Here is a 21,832-nt window from a genome sequence, read left to right as displayed (position 1 = left end):
GTCATTGGTAGAAAAATTCTTCTTCTAAAACTTAAACTGAGAAGAGAAAAAAGAAAGCTAAATGCAAACCTAACTTTGCTTTGGTTTCTTCTTTATTTACAATCATGCCATCACGGTTCCCGCCTCCAGAAGTCGCGGCGGCGACTCCACCGCACCACCACCGTCACCTTCATAAAAACTTCCACTTGCTTCCCCCACTCCTCGCTGCAGCCGTGACTATAACTCTAATACTTTTAACCGTCTTAACCATCTTCATCTACCGAAAGCTCTCTCGCAACCGCACAGCTCCGTCGGAATCTTCAAGCCATCTTCACTGCCGCCGCTTCTCGTACTCCCTCATCCGCCGTGCCACTTCCTCGTTCTCCCCTTCCAACCGGTTAGGACACGGCGGGTTCGGGTCGGTCTACAAAGCAACTCTCCCGTCGTCAGCTCAACCGCTCGCGGTCAAAGTTATGAACACGACGGATTCGTTGCAAGGAGAGCGTGAGTTCCACAACGAACTTACTCTCTCACGCGCCTTGGATTCTCCCCACATTGTTCCCCTCATCGGATTCTCTTCAGATTCCAGTAAAAGAAGGTTCGTTCTGGTTTACGAATTTATGGAAAATCGGAGCGTGCAAGACGCGCTCTTGGATAGAAAATGCGAAGAACTGAAGAGGTGGAGTAGAAGATTTTCTATTATAGAAGACGTGGCTAAAGGGCTTGAGTATCTCCATCATTTCTGTGATCCGCCCTTTATCCATGGCGATATTAAGCCAAGTAATATACTTTTGGACGGAGAATTCAAGGCCAGGATTGGTGATTTCGGTCTCGCTAGATTGAAAACAGAGGATCCAGTCGAAGAGCTTGAAGAAAGTGGAAATTCGAGGAAAAAAGATGCCGTTGTAGAAGATAACGGATCGATTTTAGAAGAAATAGAGAGCGTTTTAACTAGTTTCGAAGAAGGCGCGAGCTTGACGGTTGCCGATAGCCATAGGTCACCGGAAAGCTGTGAGCTTAGAGTTTTGGATTCCGAGGCGTCGCCGTCTTTGTCACCGGAGACGAGACTGGAAAAAAGGAGTGTTTTCTCTGAAGGTCTCTGTGATAAAGTTAGTGTGGAAAGTGGGAGAGATTTGGTTAGTAATAAAAAGGGTTGTTCAAGAAGAGATTGGTGGTGGAGGCAGGATCCTGGGGTTGGCTCTGAGTCGGGGCGAGTTAAAGACTATGTAATGGAATGGATTGGGAACGAGATTAAAAAGGAAAGACCCAAAAACGAATGGCTTGCTTCTCCAAGCTCAGTCAATAACATTAACGATTGCAAGGTTTCAAGGTCGATTGTCGAGCAGAAGAAGGAAAAGATTCGAAAGAAGGAGAGGAATCGGAAGCCTAGAGAATGGTGGAAAGAAGAATTTTGTGAAGAACTAACTAAGAAGAAGAAGAAGAAGAAAAGAGGGCTTAGTTCGAGTAACAATGGAGAACTCTGGTGGCAAAGAGAGAGGAAGAAATGGTAGAAAGGAAAAAGAAAAAGAACAGCAGAGGCAGCATTGATCGGTGGTTAGATGGATTCAGTGGTGAATTCAAAATCGGAAGAAGAAATAGCCAAGATTGGGCTAGTAGCGATGTACCGAAGAGCGGTGGAATCAGTAGTACGCCGAGTATGAGGGGAACTGTCTGTTATATTGCGCCCGAGTACGGTGGTGGCGGTTTCCTTTCGGAGAAATGTGATGTTTATAGCTTTGGGGTTCTGGTTTTGGTCATAATATCCGGCCGTAGACCTCTCCAAGTTACAGGCTCACCGATGTCCGAATTCGAGAGAGCAAATTTGATATCTTGGGCAAGGCAACTGGCTTGCAATGGGAGGCTTTTGGAACTAGTCGACCCTTCAATTCACTCACTGAATAAGGATCAAGCATTGCTCTGCATTACCATTGCATTGCTGTGCCTACAAAGATCACCAAGCAAGCGGCCTACCATGAAAGAGATCACGGTGATGCTTTCCGGTGAGACAGAGCCACCGCATTTGCCTTTCGAGTTTTCGCCTTCACCGCCATCGAATTTCCTGTTCAAGCCCCGGAAGAAGGCTCGGTGAGTGTCGGATTTCCTGAGCAAGCGTTTTGATTTAACTGTAGAGCTTTGTACCTAGTTGTAGGTCATTTCGTCACTTTCTTGCGTACGTAGAATAGTTGCAAAAAAGAAATGGAAGAAAGAAAAACAAGAGAAGCTACTCACATTAACTCATAAATGTTTCACTTTTTGCTTGTTTTATTCTTCAATTGCATTTTTTTCTCCCATTTTTAAGGGTGTTTACTTGTTTACTACATGTATGACTTAGGATCAAACCCACTTTGGAATCCAAGGATGACCGGTGAATGTAAATCTACAAACGTATTGCCTTTTTTTCACTTTTTGGACCGAGATGTTACCTTGCTTGCTTAAATTTGCTCCAAAGCTTAATTAACTGTTGATTTGGTCCCTATAGGCCCCAGTGTGTATATCCCTTTGCCTTTGTCTTGTACCTTTTAGAAAGTAGCTGATTTTTTGTTCCGGGGATCATGAAATTCAGTAGCGGGGGACAACTCTTGGACCCATGCTTTTATTTTGCATTATGACTGCAAAATCACATTGATTCAGTAAGGAAAAAAATCCAAATTGGTAGGTCATGAACTGCTGATGATGATGACGAAAGGTGAAGCTCAACCGATCTGAGTTTTGTAGACAGAGAAACAGTGTTGTTTAGAGGTAATCTTGCTCGACTCCGAATTTAGGCTGGATCCAATGTGATTACCGGATCAACTTATAATGATGTTGTGCATGTGATGCTTTTCACTTTTGCTGAAAATGAAAGAGGGAGGGCATCTTCAGTGTGGGGATATTTCTAATTTAGTTTGTAGCTGAGTTAAGCATCACATTTCCAATTTGCAGGGGACGTTTGTGTCTCTTAGCTGTTGTACAGGTGCAGTGACTGGACGTTCTAAACGTGTTGTTAACAAAATTACAAGATTCTCACTGTTACGGTGATATAAATTTTATAAAAAGAAATGTGTTAAAAGGTTGGCCCAATATCAGAATACACCAAGTTTTGTTCCATGGCGAAAGGATTCTCAACGACTTTTAGCATGAATTCGGCTTTTGATAGTTGAAGAAGAATAAAAGATTTGATTGTGATGAAAATCGGGAGGATATGACGTGAGACGCTTAAAATAAGACTAATAAATGACGTGATCGGTAAAAAAGTTATAAGTTAAAAGCATGATCCATAATATTATAATTTGGAAGCGAAATATTTATCAATTGGAGTAACATAACAAGTTTTAGTATAATGTTATATAGATAAGAAATTAAGTTATAAACAGTAAATATTATGAATACTATTAACATTATAGGTTGCGTCGAAAATGTTATTAGAGTTTGAGCTGATAAATCTTTTTAATTTCTTACTATAAGAAAATAAGTTAAAAATTGAAAATATTATGAACATATATAATAAAACGATTGTGCCAAAAAATATCATGTTTCACTAAGAAAGGAGGTTGTAATATGAAATCTTAATATTTTTTAATAATAAAATAGGTTGCATTTAAAATGTTATCAGAGATTAAGCTGATGGAGCTTTGGATTTACTCACGATAAGAAAATAAGTTAAAAACGAAAAATGTTATGAATATATATAAGAAATACTGTTGCGCCTAAGAATGTCATGGTTCACTAAGAAAACATATTACAATATGAAATATTACTATTTTTAATAATAAAATGGGTTGCGCCTAAAATGTTATCAGAGTTTAATGTGAAGGAGCCTTGGATTTTCCCACGATAAGAAAATAAGTTAAAAGATGAAAATGTTATGAATATGTATAATAAATATGGTTGTGCCAAATAATGTCATGATTCACTAAGAAATAGGTTGTGATATTTAATGTTAATAATTTTTTTAAAAACGGTTGTGTCCAAGAATGCCATGGTTCACTAGGAAAATAGGTTGTAATTTGGAATCTTAATTTTTAATAATAAAATACATTGAGTCTTAAATATTATCAGAATTTAAGCTTATGGAGCCTTAGAATTTCCCACGACAAGAAAATAAATTAAAAGTTGAAAATGTTATAAATATGTATTATAAATACGGTTGCGCTTAATAATGTCACGGTTCACTAAGAAATAAGTTGTGATCTTTAATGTTACTATTTTTTTAATAAAATAGGTTGCACCCAATAATGTCGTGGTTCAATTAGAAAGTAGGTTGCAATCTAGAATCTTACTATTTTTAATAATAAATGGTTTGAGCCTAAAATATTATGAATATATACAAGAAATACGGTTGCACCCAAGAATGTTATAATTCACTAAGAAAGTAAGTTGCAATCTGTAAAGTAGGTTAATTTTTTTATAAAATAGGTTATACCCAATAATGTCAGGGTCTTGAATAGAAATTTCGGTAGCGATATGTTATATTAATATTTTTATTAATAAAATAGGTTGTGCCTAAAATATTAAAAAAACAGTTCAAAATTTTTAATATTGATATTAGATATATTATTATCGATACTTTTAAATATTGAAAAAGTTAAAGATAATATGAAAAGTGAAAATTTCAATATATATATGCGGTAATGATCGATATTTTTGAAAATTGTAAGAAAATAAGTTAACAGCTTAAAATATTATAAATATATATAAGAAATATGGTTACATAAAAAGTAATAAAAGAGCGAAATTTTAAATATCAATACTTAATATAATAGTATCTATACTTTTAAATATTGAAAAAGATGAATATGATTGATAGTTAAAATGTTGATACATATGTTATTATAATCGATACTTTTTTTATTAATATTAGTATTTTTGCTATGCTATGGTATTCGTGGAAAAGTTCGATGTTGGTGAATCGTCACCTGAGATATTGGATGATACGAATGGATACAATGATTACAAAAAATTTAAATCGTTTTAGAAGCCTCAACTAAAAAACGTAACGTCCCAGTGAAATGTTGCTTTGGAAAGGGTGCAAGGACTATTATAATTATTGGTTTAGGTTTAAGGTTTGTAGTAATAACCTCTTTCAAAATAATGACAAAAAAATATGTTGTAATATTGTGAGATCAATCCTGAAGGAATTGTTATAAAAATTCTTATGCATGTGGTGTCTAATTCAATGGTCGATTTTCTCAATACTCGATTGAGTTGCAAGAATTTTCATGAAGCTTCGAAGCACAACTACTCTATCGCAATGTTTCAATGAAAAATATCAACATCATTCTATGGACTCAAATCGAGATAAATTTTCAAGAAAGATGCGTAGCTGCTAATAATCCTAAAGCGTTTTACAGAACATGCATGCATGTACGATTATTTTAGTGGAAAGAACCCAGAGTGTGGTTTGCATTGTTTGAAGAAAACAACCAATAAAGGTAATAATAAAGTCATATATGTCTATGGCATGTTTCTAATTTGTTATGGGATTGAATTAAGAGAAGAATTACTTCGAATATTGAAAGCTCTCAATCTCGACAATTATAAGAAAATAAATTTACAAGTTATTCAAAGGTTTGTAAGCTTAATATCATGGTGTCGCAACAACATAGAGGTTTCTAGTCCAAAACTAATCGATTATAATTGTGATAAGAATTGTCGTATTTCAGTTGACAAATTTTGGGAACCAATGGCCAACCACCCTCCCAACCTATGCACTTGTTACTGTTATTGTTTTTGGGACCATGAAGAAACTTTATTTTTTAATATATTACAATCAAATGAGTTTTAATTTTAATAAATATTATATATTTATTAACATGAAACAACTTTGTTTTGAAGCAATTATTATTTCGCATTATTATTATATGTATTGTTTTTTATTTATTTTTTAAGATATTTTATATCGTTAATACATTTAATATTTATTAATAATTAAAAAAATAAATGGTAATTGAGAAAATAGTAAAATAATTATTATTACAGAAGAACAAAAGACGCAACCTACAATGTTAGAGTTATAAACATGTTTTATCTTATTTTTGCATAATATAAAAGGTTTCAAACATATAATGTAAACAATTGATAATTGAAAAACGCGTTACCTATAATGTTATAGTTATAAACATGTTTTGTCTTATGTTTGCGTAATAAAAACAATTCAAACATATAATCTTAACGGTTGAGAATTAAAAAAAGTGAAACCTATAATGTTATACATATAAACCTATTTTGTATTATTTTTTCATAATATAAAAGGTTTCAAACATGTAACGTAAACGACTGATAATTAAAAAAGGTGTTACCTATAATGTTATGCTTATAAACTTGATTTTGCTTATATTTTTAATAATAAAAATGGTTTGAAACATATAAACCTGTTTTGTATTACCTATATTGTTAAGTGTTACTTCTCGTCGTTTCGACGATGAATGTTGTGTCAAGGCGGCTATGATCCCTGCCATAGTCATCTTGTAACATCCCGAAAGCCGGGTCAGTGACTAAAATGTAAATTTTGGGAAATTTAGTGCTCAATTTTGAAATAAGTTAAAAGTTTTGGGATTTAAGTAAAGAATTTTGATGATGGATTAAATAGCATAGATGGATAATTAAAGGGGCAATTTAGTCTTTTCAGCTTAAAGAATATTTTGTATTTTCTTTAAATACAAGTGATACACGTGGGTTTTGGGGAGAGTTCTGGAAGCCTTCTTACTCTCTTCTTCTTCTTCTCGTAGCTCCAACTTAAAGGTAAGTTTGATTTTTAACTGTTAATTTCTGGAATTTTATAAGTTGGTTTTGAATCTTTGGGTATTAAATAAGCTTAAGGAAAGCTTATATAGGATTTAAACAATAAGATAAAGGAATTATGAAGGAATTTACAATATGAGTTTTAAGATGGAATTTTGATAGGGTATGGTTGTTGAAGTTTTATGGATGAATTTGACTTGTCATCAATCTAATTAAGAAGTATGAAGTGTTAGAATTGGAATTAGAACACATTGAAAATTTGGTATGATTTTTGAATCTCGTATGGAATATAGGATTTTGAGGTTTAAGATGAAATAAATGAATATAGATTGGTTTAAGTATGTGTACTAGAGTTAAGAATGAAAAGGAGATGATATATGAAGTGTTTGAGAGGAAATGAAGTAATTTTCGGGTTGAAAATATGATTTCTGGGCAAGGGGAATCGGTACCCATTCAAGGGGAACCGATACCCCTTCAAACGAACAAGAATTTCCAGTATGTCATGGGGGAACCGATACCCCCATGGGGGGGAACCGATTCCCCCTAAAGGAAAATTGGGAATATGGATTTAATAAGTTCATTTAAATTGATAGTATCCAATTATAAGGTGTAGGTATCTACTGATTGTCTCGAAATGTACATTTATGTAGATTCTACGCATAAAGAAATTCCGGAACTTTTGGCAAGTAAGATCGATCAAGGGAAAAGATAAGAGATTGGAATTGGCTAGTGAGGCCAGGTGAGTGCATATTAGTTAGTTTATGGTGCTAAATGGAAACAAGACTTGCGACAAGTCTATTTCCTATGTTAGAATGCATGAATATATGATTATACGTATGAATGACATGAATTGTATGTATGCATGAATATATGTGTTGACATGCTTTTGAATGTAATGTTATGAGAAGTATGTGCTATATAATGTATATATATATACATATGTGAAACTGAACTATGTGACTGCATGAGAAAGATATGAGCCATATGACATGATATGGTGAACATGAGAAAGCAAAGTATGAGATATAAACTATGTGATCATAGTAAAAAATAATTATTATTATATGATAAGTGAAATAAGCTGGATAATATTGATCTATAGGATGAAAGAATAATACACTAACTAGGGGATTTGAACATAAATGATAAGATGAACGTATAAGATAAGCTAGATGGGAAAGATTCATAGGTTTAAATAAAACTATAACACATGGGTTGTATGATAGAAATTTATGAGGTTATATGAGAAGATTATAGGAGTTATATGAAATTGAATTAAGTAAACCTATTAGATTATATATAGAGAAATAATAGAAGTGAGATATGTTTATAAGTCTGCCCTAGATGAATACGAAATATAAGAGTGCTATATGATTTATATTAGGATAATCTTGAGGATATATATATATATAGATAGATATGAAATGAAATGAAATGAGTTATAGAATACACAATTATGTGATGAAATGGTGAATTACCTGAACATGTGAATATATATATATATATATATATATGTCTAAGAGAAGGCATAAGATTAAGATATAAGCAATGTGACTATAAGTATATGTGCTTTAAGTGATATGACTTATAAGTATTTCTATTATAATGTTACATGATATGTTATGTATGTTAAAGGAATTATGTGATGGTATAAGAATTGATAGGAAATATATATGTGAAAACAAGTATATGTTACGAGACAAAACCTATGATTATAAGCTACGTGAAAGTGTTCCTATCTGTTATATGAAATATATGATCATATGTGAACAAGATATGATGAGTATGTGTACAGGAATAAAGGTGATTGGGTGAGAAATGACATAATTATATGAAAACATGACATATGTGACATGTGAATTATATGGAAATGATCTACGTGTAAGTGAACTACGTGACTATGTGATCATATGAAAAGAAACTATGTGATAAGTGATATGTGAAAGTGAATTACAAGTTTATGTGAATATTTGAAATGAAATAAATGATAACGCCCATGTTATGTGTCATGAGAGCTAGGGGTATAGTTGGCATGCCAAGAGTCGAGGGTCTACGCGGTTCTTAGGGACATATGTATATTCTTTGGAACATGTGTGAAGTCTGGAAAGACACATACTTGATCCCTAGCATATGTATATGATTCTTAAAGAATTCTATGTGGTCCTTATGGACATTATTATATGGCACTACGGTGCAAGTCTACGCAGTTCTTAGGGACATATGTATATTCTTTGGAACATGTGTGAAGTCTGGAAAGACACATACTTGATCCCTAGCATATGTATATGATTCTTAAAGAATTCTATGTGGTCCTTATGGACATTATTATATGGCACTACGGTGCAAGTCTACGCGGTTCTTAGGGACATATGTATATTCTTTGGAACATGTGTGAAGTCTGGAAAGACACATACTTGATCCCTAGCATATGTATATGATTCTTAAAGAATTCTATGTGGTCATTATGGACATCATTATATGGCACTACGGTGCAATTCTACGGGGCACTTCGGTGCATTTATACGAGCTGTGGTGACAGCATAGTGCACAACCTCTATAGACTCACATATCGATAGTTCTCACATATGTACATGGGCTAATCCAGAGATATGAACAAATATAAGTTAGTGGTATGATAAAAGCTATAGAAATGATATGATGTTGTGTGTATAGTGTTTGATTGAAAAAGTATGTGATTATATGATAACCTGTGAATGATGAATTATGTGTATGTATGTATTTACTGCGATTAATATGATATGATTTTATACGATATGAAAAATGCCTGGAATTGCTATAACATGATAGAACAGAACATGCATGTATCAATATATGTTTTAAAGTGCATTATAAGTGGTTATGCCTCACTAAGTCTTCGACTTAGCGTGTGATTGTTTCACACGTAGGTTTCGAGAAGAGTAAGGAGGGATGCGGAGCAAGACAGGTCAGTTTTCCTTACCAAAAGATCAGATCAGAAATATTTGACAAAGTATGTATTGGGTTATGTATAAAGTGTTGGCATGTAATAAGTCATTAAGTACGAGCACTCTGATAAAGTCTTTATTTGATTTAATAAAGTTTTAAATTTCCCGGGATTTTTCTTAAGAGTCAAGGTTTGAAAAGTTAATGTGACACTTCGGACTCGTATCCGGGTCGGATACGGGTTGGGGGTGTTACAATTAATGGTATCAGAGCTATGGTTTAGCCGATTCTCGGCATAAACCGAAGTCTAAAATGTCATAAAAGGTGTACATGCCAACATAGATTAAAAAATTTCTGATCTGATAGTGTAAGGAATACGTTGTCTTGCTAATAAAATAAGAATAGTTTAATACAGTAGAAATCCGATCGTGATAATTTCGAAGTAAGTGAAAGGTGATATTCCTGATTGTGACAGTTATTCACTTGCCCTGGCCAGGCAGGATGAAGAGCGGACACCTCAGGAACTGCTAGTAAGATTAAAAGTTGATTTCAGAAAGCTGAAATCATATCTGAAATGATAGAAAATTTCATCGTTTGGAATTGGAAAAACGATGTAGAGTAGTTTTGCTATTATGTGAATAAGATAGAAGATGGTGAACGGGTGTCACCATAAGAATGTTAAAAAGATCTAATGACGTGATGATTACGTATAGAAGAATTCAAGGATAGTGCATCAGTGACAAGCGTATAAGATGTATATGTCAGAGCTTATGAGTTCGAAATGAAGGAATAACATTGTGTATAAGCAGAGCGTTTATGATAAGGGTTTGCAGTTAAGACGGAAAAGTTAGCGTTAGCTAACAAGAATATGCGATGGGAATGTACTGGAATTATAAGATTATAAGATATTGTCAGGATATGAAAACTAGATCTGCAATGGATCTGGATATAGTTGCATATTTGGATCATAGTAATGTGGTATAGTAAAGGAAAAGGAAGTAAGAATTTGATATTTAAGTAAAGCTGGAATTGATAAGAAGAGTTGAGAATGTGTATCGATGATCAGATTATAAGACACGAAGTCAGAATGTTGAGTTTGAGCAAAGAAATTTCAGGATATAAGAATAGAGGTGAAATTGATAGTTGAGTAAGCGAATTTTAAGATAATTTGGATTTGAAAGGAGTATGTGTTTAGTTGATTAGGGTTTGTACCCTAGATTTGAACATATGTTATTGACTAGCTGTCAGAGTAAAGGTGATAGAGTTATAAGACTGAAGGAAAAGACAAAGTGGAGTTAATTGATTATGATGTGAATTTGAATAGGATTGTATATTCTGAGCAGCTAACTATGATGTAGAAACTGAGATAAGTATTTGCATGGAACCTTCAGGAAGGAAAATACAAGTATAAGAAATGATAAAGAATGAAGTTATGTATAAGAAATGGGTTATTAAAGTAATGAGGATGCAATGAAGATTGGTACATAAGATGAGTATAAGTAATAAGACAAGAGTATGTGAACATGAAAGGAAATATATGATTAATGTATAAGGAATAAGGAATAAAGAAATGAAAGGGATTGATTTAAAGGATCATATACGATAAATATGGAAGTACAGAGGACAATTTTGATATGGAATAAGACCAGTGTGCAAGGTGATGTGAAAATATTGTTTGACTCCTTAAAGTATATGTTTAATCACATTGAAGAAGATTTAAAGTTGAGTTTGGTCAAATGATGACGACATACAAGTTTGGTATGGTTATAAGGTAATTAGAGAGTTATGAAGAAATAGATGGATTTATGATATAGAGATGGATGTTACTGTCAATGTGATGAGTGACATTATATGGAATTTTAGAAAGGTCAAAGGAAAAATGCATAGTCGAATGAGAGAAAAGACAACAATGGATTGGTATTACTGGTTATTGTTTATATGATAAGCAACAGAAGATGAATGTATAAACGAAAAAGATAGTTGGAAAACTTAAGGATTGAAAAGTAAGTTTCCGATGATGACAAGAAAGAATAAGTCAGGGAAGCAACATAAGAACATTGGAAGATATGTTCTTACTAAGATGTTCAGTGAAAATTCGAGGGCGAATTTTCTTATAAGGAGGGGAGATTTGTAACATCCCGAAAGCCGGGTCAGTGACTAAAATGTAAATTTGGGAAATTTAGTGCTCAATTTTGAAATAAGTTAAAAGTTTTGGGATTTAAGTAAAGAATTTTGATGATGGATTAAATCTAGATGGTAATTAAAGGGGCAATTTAGTCTTTCAGCTTAAAGAATATTTGTATTTTCTTTAAATACAAGTGATACACGTGGGTTTTGGGAGAGTTCTGGAAGCCTTCTTCTTACTCTCTTCTTCTTCTCGTAGCTCCAATTTAAAGGTAAGTTGGATTTTTAACTTTAACTGTTAATTTCTGGAATTTATAAGTTGGTTTTGAATCTTTGGGTATTAAATAAGCTTAAGGAAAGCTTATATAGGATTTAAACAATAAGATAAATGAATTATGAAGGAATTTACAATATGAGTTTTAAGATGGAATTTTGATAGGGTATGGTTGTTGAAGTTTATGGATGAATTTGACTTGTCATCAATCTAATTAAGAAGTATGAGGTGTTAGAATTGGAATTAGAACACATTGAAATTTGGTATGATTTTTGAATCTCGTATGGAATATAGGATTTGAGGTTTAAGATGAAATAAATGAATATAGATTGGTTTAAGTATGTGTACTAGAGTTAAGAATGAAAAGGAGATGAATATGAAGTGTTTGAGAGGAAATGAAGTAATTTTCGGGTTGAAAATATGATTTCTGGGCAAGGGGAATCGGTACCCATTCAAGGGGATCTGATACCCCTTCAAACGAACAAGAATTTCCAGTATGTCATAGGGGAACCGATACCCCCATGGGGAGGGAACCGATTCCCCCTAAAGGAAAATTGGGAATATGGATTTAATAAGTTCATTTAAATTGATAGTATCCAATTACAAGGTGTAGGTTCTATTGATTGTCTCGAATGTACATTTATGTAGATTCTACGCTAAAGAAATTCCGGAACGTTTGACAAGTAAGATCGATCAAGGGAAAGATAAGAGATTTGAATTGGCTAGTGAGGCCAGGTGAGTGCATATTAGTTAGTTTATTGTGCTAAATGGAAACAAGACTTGCGACAAGTCATTTCCTATGTTAGAATGCATGAATATATGATTATACGTATATGAATGACATGAATTGTATGTATGCATGAAATATGTATTGACATGCTTTTGAATGTAATGTTATGAGAAGTATGTGCTATATAATGTATATATATACATATGTGAAACTGAACTATGTGACTGCATGAGAAAGATATGAGCCATATATGATATAGGTGAACATGAGAAAGCAAAGTATGAGATATAAACTATGTGATCATAGTAAAATATAATTATATTATTATATGATAAGTGAAATAAGCTGATAATATGATCTATAGGATGAAGTGAGAATAGTACACTAACTAGGGATTTGAACATAAATGATAAGATGAACGTAAGATAAGCTAGATGGGAAAGATTCATAGGTTAAATAAAACTATAACACATGGTTGTATGATAGAAATTTATGAGGTATATGAGAAGATTATAGGAGTTATAGGAAATTGAATTAAGTAAACATATTAGATTATATATAGAGAAATAATAGAAGTGAGATATGTTTATAAGTCTGCCCTAGATGAATACGAAATATAAGAGTGCTATATGATTATATTAGGATAATCTTGAGGATATATATATAGATAGATATGAAATGAAATGAAATGAGTTATATGAATACACAATTATGTGATGAAATGGTGAATTACCTGAACATGTGAATATATATATATATATATATATATGTCTAAGAGAAGGCATAAGATTAAGATATAAGCAATGTGACTATAAGTATATGTGCTTTAAGTTATATGACTTATAAGTATTTCTATTATAATTTACATGATATGTTATGTATGTTAAAAGAATTATGTGATGGTATAAGAATGATAGGAAATATATATGTGAAAACAAGTATATGTTACGAGACAAAACTTATGATTATAAGCTACGTGAAAGTGTTCATATCTGTTATATGAATATATGATCATAGGTGAACAAGATATGATGAGCATGTGAATTATATGGAAATGATCTACGTGTAAGTGAACTACGTGACTATGTGATCATATGAAAAGAAGCTATGTGATAAGTGATATGTGAAAGTGAATTACAAGTTTATATGAATATTTGAAATGAATAAATGATAACGCCATGTTATGTGTCATGAGAGCTAGGGGTATAGTTGGCATGCCAAGAGTCGAGGGTCTACGCGGTTCTTAGGGACATATGTATATTCTTTGGAACATGTGTGAAGTCTGGAAAGACACATACTTGATCCCTAGCATATGTATATGATTCTTAAAGAATTCTATGTGGTCCTTATGGACATTATTATATGGCACTACGGTGCAAGTCTACGCGGTTCTTAGGGACATATGTATATTCTTTGGAACATGTGTGAAGTCTGGAAAGACACATACTTGATCCCTAGCATATGTATATGATTCTTAAAGAATTCTATGTGGTCCTTATGGACATTATTATATGGCACTACGGTGCAATTCTACGGGGCACTTCGGTGCATTTATACGAGCTGTGGTGACAGCATAGTGCACAACCTCTATAGACTCACATATCGATAGTTCTCACATATGTACATGGGCTAATCCAGAGATAGAACAAATATAAGTTAGTGGTATGATAAATGCTATAGAAATGATATGATGTGGTGTGTATAGTGTTGATTGAAAAAGTATGTGATTATATGATAACCTGTGAATGATGAATTATGTGTATGTATGTATTTACTGCGAAATCTGATATGATTATACGATATGAAAAATGCATGGAATTGCTATAACATGATAGAACAGAACATGCATGTATCAATATATGTTTTAAAGTGCATTATAAGTGGTTATGCCTCACTAAGTCTTCGACTTAGCGTGTGATTGTTTCACACGTAGGTTTCGAGAAGAGTAAGGAGGGATGCGGAGCAAGACAGGTCAGTTTTCCTTACCAAAAGATCAGATCAGAAATATTTGACAAAGTATGTATTGGTTATGTATAAAGTGTGGCATGTAATAAGTCATTAAGTACGAGCACTCTGATAAAGTCTTTATTGTGATTTAATAAAGTTTTAAATTTCCCGGTATTTTTTTTAAGAGTCAAGGTTTGAAAAGTTAATGTGACACTTCGGACTCGTATCCGGGTCGGATACGGGTTGGGGGTGTTACATATATAGAATACGGAGCGTACAAATTATTATAGTTCGCGTTCCCCTAAAATTTTTAAAGTTCTTATAAATTCTTGCGTTCATTCTAACGTATGTATACATACCATCGTATCGAATCAAAGACTCGGGCAGTCCATTGGGGCGCATCGTCTTTTCCTTGGCCCCTTCTGTATGCTTGCTTACCTCCACTTGCATTCTGGCAATTTATTCGTTCAGACAATAGAGAAATAATTAAGATTATATGAGAAGTGAAAACCAAGGTACCTAATAAAAGGATAAATGAGAAACTAACCCAATAAATTTCAAGACTTTTCCATTCTCGTCCTTAATGGGTGCAATCGTAAGAAGATTCCAAAAGGGAGTCCCATCTTTCTTGTAATTCAACAATCTCCCACAATAATTTTTCCCTGCCTGTAATGCCTCCCTAATCTTCACTATATCTTCCGGATCCGTACCCGCTCCCTGTAAAAAACCGACTGGATCCCCGACCCACCCACAATCAAAATGTCAATTTTACACCCCTCCATGACCGTTATTACAGTTAATACAAGCAAACTTAAAAGAAAAACTTGTTTTTTTTTACCAGTTCCTGCCCACGACCTCACTAGAAGTGTATCCGGTCATCCTGAAGAATCCGGCCCTTGCACACAAAATCGGTAATCGGGTTTGGTAGCATCCGAAACAACGAATGTCTGTTGAAACGTTGACAATGCTTCCTTTAAGCCTTGGGATACTCTTGGGAACCCTATCCTAGATGAATTCGTTATCGGAAAATTCGTCCGAGCTCCGAACGGAAGTATTAGAGTTCCTACGAGTATCCATTTTGATATTCGGGTCATCCCCACCCGAATTTCTAGCAACCACTCCGCGTGGTTTCCCAGTTTCATTATCGGTTTTCAGTACTAGTCCCCATTCTGCAGCTCTCTTCGCAGCCTCTCCAGCTTCCTCCGAAGGCTTCGGACTGGCCGCTACGCCGTGGTTTCGGTCATTATCCTCGGTGGTCTCATGAAAAAGTTGTGATGGTGGCGGTGGAGATGGAGCAAGCGGTGGTGGCTCGCCGACTCTGATACTAGCTGGAAACGGTCAGCTTTTTCGTGGCTACCACCTGGCTCTCCCAAGTTTTGCCAAGGGGATTGCGACGGGTTAATGGGTCGGGTCGAGAAAGTTGATGGATTGAACACTTCAAGTGAGCCTCTGGAATCCCTCGGCAATGGTGGGATCGATTTTGATTGCTTGGCTGAGTTTTCCTTCGGGTCCATATTATCTGCAAAAATTTCAAAACCAAGTCTAGTGATCTATAGATACAGTATACAGGAAAGCATGAAACTTGAAAAAGAAGCAAACCACATCCTAATTCATATCCATACAAATATGCTTAAAAGGAATCCAGTACGTTTTTAGCAGAGTTGAAAATTTTATGGCTTCACTTATGTCGCATATGCCAATGTTTCATCAACATCAGTTGTGGGACATTGACATGAACTTGACTAAGAAGTAGGAACTGAAATTATTTGAGAGATGATAAAAAGAATTTAATAATAAAAGTCAGTTTTGTTTCATTTAACTCCTGTTAGCTCTGAGTTGTGGTGACTGCAAAACCGATTGAGAGCCTCTTATATTTTGGGGGATAACTTGAACTGTTCATGATAGTGAAAGGAGTAATGAATTAATTTCAGTTTCACAGAAAATGAACACTTGCAACTGTAAGATTCGGGGGGGACCCAGAATCTTTGAAAGTAAGGACTATGTGGTAGAAGCAGAAGCTAACCTCAAGTGAATTCAGATGGCACAATCATGGAAACAGTTCTTTTAAGACGAAACACAAGATTTTCTTTTTCATATCTATCATAATTTTGTAGATATTTAGGTGGCGTTTGGTTCGCTAGAATATTTATGAGAGAATTAGAATTTGTGAAGGAATTGGAATCTGTTGGAATTGGAATTCAATCTCATATTCTGTTTGGTTGACAGGAAATCGAATTAGAATCCAATTCTATATTCTGTTTGGTTCGCACACATGTCAGATGAATTTGATATCAGTAATGTAAAATGACAGAATTGCCCTTCTTATTTTTTTATTTTATTTTAGTTTATTTTACAACTTACATATAGTAATATATTATAAAAAATTAAAAAATATTAAAGTTTCATTTTATTGATTGATTATTCATTTCAATAAATTATAAAAATCATGCTAATAAACATTATAAGTTAAAAACATCGTAATCAAAATATGTTAATAAGTTATCAAAAGATAGAGCAATATTTTGATACATTCCAATCGGAGTATGTTAATTAGTTACCAAAAAATATACCAAAAACTAATTTTATTCAATATATGAATTAGAAACTCGACACGACACGACTCAAAATAATAAAAAAAATATTTTTATTCAATAAAAACATTGACTTAATTGAAAAAAAATTATATATAGAGGGGTATTATTGTAATTATTCCTAAATATATAAGGTAAAATTATATATTTTTTTAGTGCCGGTCCGGTTTTTTCACCCTAAACCCGAACCCGACCCGACCTGACCCGAATATCACACTTAAAAAACCCAACCCGACTCGAACAAAATAAAGTTTCATCCGACCCGAATATATGAATTAGAAATCCGACCTGACCCGACCCGAAATAATAAAAAATTATTTTTATTTAATAAAAACAGTGACTTAATCCGACCCAACCCGAATTTTATATATTTTCGGACCGGTCCGGTTTTTTTCACCTTAAACCCGAACTCGACCCGACCCGAATATCACACTTAAAAAACTCGACCCGACCCGAACAAAATAAAGTTTCATCTGACCCGACCCGACCCGACCCGAAATAATAAAAAAATATTTTTATTTAATAAAAATAGTGACTTAATCCGACCCGACCTGAATTATATATATTTTGGGTCGGTTCGGTTTTTTTCACCCTAAACCCGAACCCAACCGACCCGAATATTACACTTATAAAAACCCGACCCGACCTTATCAAAATAAAGTTTCACCCGACCCGAACCGAATATATGAATTAGAAACCCGATCCGAAATAATAAAAAAAATATTTTTATTCAATATATGAATAAGTTACCAAATAATTGATGAGGGTAGTATGGTCAAATTTCAATTACCTCCAACAAATGAATTGAATTCTCTGAAATTGAATTCCATCAGGGATTTCAATTCCCTTAACAATTTTAAACCAAATATGAGAAAATTATGAAATTAAATTCTAATTTCCACAAATTCTAAGAGATTCTATCCAATCAAACGTTATTTTACAGTCTGAAAATGGGTTGTCAACAAAGAAAACAAATAACAACAAAAGTCTGAATGTCACGTTGACAGTTGCAGGATTTATATTGGGTGTGATGTGAGTTTGTTCACCGGGCAATGCCTTTCTTGGTGTCTCTCACTCTCACTCTCACTCTCACTCTCACTCTCACTCTCACTCTCACAAATAAAGCAGCCAAAAACAGAACCTTTAATTTCTCTCTAAACCAAATTCATAGCTCCAAAAGACTTGTCATCGAGCATATAATGAAATGATAACTTTTTATATAATTTTAGAGGCTTCACAAACGGACACATGGCACAGTTGGCTTCTAGTGTCTGAAATTTTTGTCATGAAAAGGATTTCGATTGAAACTATTCAACACGAAAAAGTTAACAAAGGGATGAGTATGAACTTTAGGGGATTGTCTTAGGGATTAATATACGGTTAATATACAGTGTTACCAGATATATTAAAAGATATTTAATAAATTCAGTTTAGCGTTATTGAAAATGTTGACTAATAATAATGTAGTAGGTCTAAGTCATAAAGAAATATTAAAAAATTGTGCAACCGGCAAACTTAACTTGTCGGTTCGTGTTGATCCAAATTAAAAATGTGTCGATTCAAAAAGATATAACAGGTAAAACTATGACAAAACCGGTATTGAAATGATAAAACCGGTAAAGCGCTACCGGATACATTTAAAGTGTCGGTACTTTAATATAAGGATCGACACTTCGTGAATTTAAAAGAGAAGCAGTTTTAAATCCTATAAAGTGTCGATACTTTTAAAAAATATATCGATCCAAAACGATATACCAGGTAAAAATATGATAAAACCGGTATCAAAATGATAAAACCGGTAAAACGTTACCGGATATATTGAAAGTGTCGATACTTTATATAAGGATCGAAACTTTGTGAATTTAAAAGAGAAGCAGTTTTAGCGCCTATAATGTGTCGATACTTTAAAAAAATATATCGATCCACAACGATATAACAGGTAAAAATATGATAAAACCGGTATCAAAATGATAAAACCGGTAAAACGATACCAGATATATTGAAAGTGTCGATACTTTCGTAAGTATGTGTAATAAATTATCGACACTTTCAAAGAAATAGGTAATTATCCTTTCGAAAGTATCGACACCTGACATAAAAGTATCGACACTTTTGTATTTGTATCGACTAAATATAAATAACATATCCGATGAAAATATAAAGGCCATATCTAAATATCCTCTGAAAATCGATAGAACGGACGAGTTTTTGAAATCGAAGCGTAATTGTTGCTGTATTTCAGAAGGCGTTTCTAAAGCGATGTTTGTTTGTTTGTTGATACAGTCGAATCGAAAAGTATGTTGTCGAAACCCTAGTTTTTTATTATTACAGTAATCGCGAATAGGGTTTTTATGTGTTGTTTGGGGTTTTGGAGTAAAGAAGCATTTGAGACCGATTGCAGGTAGAAAGTGATATTGAAGGTAAAATATAAATGTCGATACTTTTATTAAATATTATAGGTAGAAAATGATATTATAGGTTGTATAAATGTGCCGACACATTTTGTAGTGACCATTCAAATTCTTTTGAAGAAAACCATTTTACCACAAGAGTAGTTATCTATATTTGTATATTGAATAAAATGTATGTAACAAAATAATTTGATTTGCGTAAACTGATATATGAAGGAAAAATAGAGTCAATGGGTTGGAAAATTGTTGGTGGCGCAGATGACTTTGAAATTGAGGCCGAGACTCGAAAGCAACCAAAGGGTAGATATATGTACTTCTAGTAAGTATCAATGTCTTTTTGTTATTATTGTTGAAATGGTAATTGGATTAAAGTATCGATAAACTTTAAATTGATTACAAATTTTAAATGTTGACAGTATGGCCGAATGCAAAAGGATGAAGGAAGATGGCACACAGAGCGGTTCGGTATGTAAAATGAAATTGACATTGAGTAGTATTTAGTGTTAATGTATTGATTAAGAAACGTTTATGTTTAATATTAGGTGACAAAAGATGTGAGGTCCAAATGGAATTCAATGAGTGATGCTGAAAAGGAACCTTACATCACACAGTCAAGGAATGATAGTAAATAATACAAAGAACGGAGGAAAGCATATGAAATAAGGTATCATTAAACTTGTAAATACGTTGATACAAAATATATAAGAACTATAACATTATATATTGTTAAAAAATGTAGGAAGTGTCGACAAGATGCAGCATTAAAAGGGTGAATTCATTAATTAAACACCTTAAGGAGAAGGGTCAATTGAATGTGCTGGGAGAAATAGGTTTTGGATCGTTGGTAGGAGTAAGGGATCGACCTATTCGGAGGGAATTGTGTCGATCCTTGATGGCGCAATTTGATGTCAGACAATGTATTGCTAAGTATGGTGATTTTTCATTTCCTCTCGGGATCCCATGTGCTGCAGCCGTATTGGGGGTAGAAAATGAAGGCAAAAGTGTTGTAGAAGTCTGTAAGAGTAAGGATTGGAAAGCACTTGCCTCAAAATATGGTTTGAAGCAGAAGGTGACATATGCTGAAATTGAAGAGGAAATAAAAAGTGGATCTTACGTTGGGGATGAGCTGAAGGCCAGAGTTATATTATACCTTGTCGGTATCTTTCTTTGTCCAACGGGTTATACGTCAACGAACAAGGAACATATGAAGCTCATTTGCGATGAAGGCTTGAAGGGTGAATTAAATTGGGCTGAATATATCCATTCGAGATTGATTGAATCAATAATCACCTTTAAAAAATGCAGCCAGAGATACCTCAAAGGGTGCATAGCAATCTTAGAGGTAAATGAGTTGAAGAACTTTTTTGTGTTTTTATATAAAAATATAAATTTTATTATAAATGTAGGTTGCACTGTTCGATTTTTGGTCGGGCTGTGAGGCAGTGTCGGCTTATGAAAGAACCGGAGTGGCACGCATCCGTGCATGGGGGAAGGAAGAGGTGGTTAGAGTGATGGTGAAATTGAAGTTGGATAGAGCGAAGAAGCAAGAAAGGGTAATAAATGTAATTAAATAATATTAAGAATATAATCAATGTCTTAATATTGTAATTTAATTTTGAAGGTTATTGGCAATGATGTAGAGGAGGCAGTGGAGGCATGGGAGAAGAAAGGAGAGATGGTTGTATTGGGGGATGACGGTGAGTGGGACGACGGTAAGGGAAAACATAGTAACTTCGACATTTTGATGTCTGAATTGGATGATATCAAAAAAATCCAATTTGATATCATGCAAAGGCAATCAAGAGTCGAAGAGAAACTTGATAGAGTCGAAGAGAAACTTGAGAGAGTCGAAGATACACTTGAGAGGCATAAGGGGGTAGTGGAAGGAAAAATAGATGGAGTGGTGAAAGAAGTAGAGGTGTTGAGGGGTGAAGTGGTGAAAGAAGTTGGGGTGTTAAGGGGTGATATTAAGATGGTGACGGGTGAAAAATTTGAGGGAGTGGTGAAGGAGGTTGTGGAATTGAGGAGTGAACTTACGGGGGTGAAGGGGGTGGTTGATAAATACTTGGATGAAGGAGATCAATTGAAGGGTGAATAAAGAGATGAAGAGCTATGTAGAAAAAAATACGATGAA

General features: G+C 33.9%; 1 long non-coding RNA gene and 1 pseudogene across 2 annotated transcripts; one reads left to right on the top strand and one right to left on the bottom strand.

Annotated features, from left to right (window-relative positions):
* LOC120215432 lies at positions 1-21,592 on the top strand (annotated as a pseudogene).
* On the bottom strand, positions 15,108-16,739 carry LOC120215441. Of its 2 annotated transcripts, none has more exons than XR_005524958.1 (4): positions 16,720-16,739; positions 15,535-16,215; positions 15,244-15,427; positions 15,108-15,147 (listed from the first exon to the last, which is right to left on the bottom strand). It is a non-coding gene; the product is annotated as an uncharacterized LOC120215441 (long non-coding RNA). The 2 variants fall into 2 exon arrangements; XR_005524957.1 differs by lacking the exon at positions 16,720-16,739 and adding an exon at positions 16,345-16,488.
* Positions 21,593-21,832: the final 240 nt, after the last annotated feature.

Source organism: Hibiscus syriacus, unplaced genomic scaffold (genome assembly GCF_006381635.1).
Source record: "Hibiscus syriacus cultivar Baekdansim isolate YM2019G1 unplaced genomic scaffold, ASM638163v2 tig00000764_pilon, whole genome shotgun sequence".
Classification (NCBI taxonomy): Eukaryota; Viridiplantae; Streptophyta; class Magnoliopsida; order Malvales; family Malvaceae; genus Hibiscus; species Hibiscus syriacus.
This window is presented reverse-complemented; position numbering and strand designations above follow the sequence as displayed.